The sequence below is a fragment of the Elephantulus edwardii genome, unplaced genomic scaffold, assembly GCF_000299155.1.
Source record: "Elephantulus edwardii isolate Elephantulus edwardi_28Jun2011 unplaced genomic scaffold, EleEdw1.0 scaffold00252, whole genome shotgun sequence".
In the NCBI taxonomy this organism is placed as follows: Eukaryota; Metazoa; Chordata; class Mammalia; order Macroscelidea; family Macroscelididae; genus Elephantulus; species Elephantulus edwardii.
Window position 1 is genome coordinate 724,835 of NW_006400002.1, and position 2,278 is coordinate 727,112.

The following is a 2,278-nucleotide window of genomic DNA, read 5'->3' on the forward strand; positions in this document are numbered from 1 at the left end:
TGGATTCTTTACCTTTATCTTGTTGTGGTGCTCAAGTATTTCATAAATTCTGGATATAAGTCCCTTATCTGATATGTTATTACCTAATACTTTTTCCCGGTCAGTGGCCTCCCTTTTTACCCTGTTGGAGAAGATTTTGGATGTGCGGATTATGGCCATGTTGATCCATGTTATTGACTGTCACATCCAGCTAAAGAGAAATGCAAAAGATATGCTCAGGCAGGGGTAAAATAAGCATGAAGACATAAAACAGTATTATTTTTAAATTAGCAAGTGTTTGAGTCTAAATTGCAAATAGAATAAAGAAATAGCACTTGAGGGTTTAGTTTGTTCTGGTAAAGAAATTGGGTGTTCTTCAGCTAACTCTTAGGGTCCTTTAAAGGCAGTGTAGAACTACCTTATATGATTTTCAAGACTGCAAATCTTTAGGGAAATTAATTTCTTCATCTTTCTTTTGTGGACCTTTTGATGGATTCCAACTGCGGTTCATTCTATTAGCAGCCAAGTGCTAAATCACAGTTCCATCCTTCCATGCCCCCTTTGTTAAAGATGTAACTCAAACTCATTGCCGTGGAGCCAGAATCAAATTAAAGCTGACCGGCCAGTGGGTTTCCAAGGTGCTATGTCGAATAGGAGGAAATTGCCCATCTTTCTCCCTTGGGCTGGTTGATGGATTTGAACCCCCTGTGCGGCTTAGGTTTGGTTTCTAGCAGCACAGCTCCCTAAACGCTGCTACACTAGTGCTCCCTAATCAATGGAAAAATAGCTAGAGAGATTGATTGCTAAAGAGCCTTCTATTGGAGATCATAAAGAAATGTTAAGAAAAGGACTGATGGGGCCAAGGTGTGCCATTTAGATAACTGATGGTAGTATGGATTTGTGGATGAAGAGTCAGGCATATAAGAATTCTGTTTCAGGTATCATGTCAGAGATTCTAAAGGCCTGAATTAGCTTATGGAAGATAGGAAATAGGAAAAGAGGTAGAACATGTTAGTGGAATGGGAGCGTTGAGAAAAGACAGATCAGTTAGGATGTCAGTTTTTCTGGATGAATGCTGGTAAATTAACTGAGATAATGACACACTGAGAATGCAGTTGGAGATTTTGGACTCTGAACCCAGAGGCAGAGTCAAAACGGAAAATAAAGACTTAGAACACAACAAACCTTTGTTGTTTTTTGTTGTGTTTTGGTTTTATTTTTTTGCCATGGACTCGATTCCAACTCAGCAACCCCACAGAACAGAAGAGAACTGTTCTACTATAGCATTTTCTAGGCAATAAATCTTTACAGTAGCCAGTCATTAAGTCTTTTTCTCTGTAATGTCTAGTGACTTCACAACCATTGACCTTTTGGTTAGTGGTTGAGCACCTAATCATTCCACCACCAGGATTTCTTTATCAATCTAGAGGTTATTTAATAAATGTTGTGATAGTGCATTTTACACTGGTAAGATTTGAGATATCATGTGATAGGCAGTTGACATCTGTCTTCTCTTAACTCTTTGTTCTGAAATGAGAAATTTAATATGGTCAGCTGAGGGCCTGTTGTGGTTAGAAAAATGTTTCATTGTCAGTTTTGTTTGTATTCATTTATATATAGTTGTTGCTTTTGTTGAGTACCATTGAGTCAGAACCAACCCATAGCAGACCCTGCAGAGGGTTTTCAGGGTTAGTTAATGGCACAGGAAGGGATTGCCCATTCCTTTTCCACAGAGCAGCTAGTGGATACGAAATGCATGGCCTCGAGATTGCAGTGCAGTTTCTCACCAATCTTTACTTTTATGATTACGCATGTGTGTGTGTGTGTTTCTCATTAATTCCTTTTGTGGGCATTATGGCAGAGTTATGCTACAGTAAGTATAAGAAAGTACATAGGGTCGCTTTAAAAGAGCATGTAATTTAAAATAAGTTGTAAAAGCACAACATTAATTTATTCTTTGTTTTCTCAACTATAGAATGGGAAATGGCATTATCTGTCCTGCTGGCTTTTTTGTCTGAATAACTGTTCATGTGTTTGATAAAATGACAGCTTTTATGGCTATTTGATGCACACTACTGTATTGTATCTATTCTACCATGTATATGAACATAATGTTATAGACAGTAAGTTGGAACAGGATCTTCTAGCACTTTAAAAAAAAAAACAAACCCGGCGCGCTCTGGTAGCCTAGTGGCAGGAAACTGCACTGCAATCCCAGAAGTGCACGGTTCAAATCCACCAGCTGCTCTGCTGAAGAAGGAGGAACAATCGCCTCCTGTACCAGTTAGATCGAATTTGA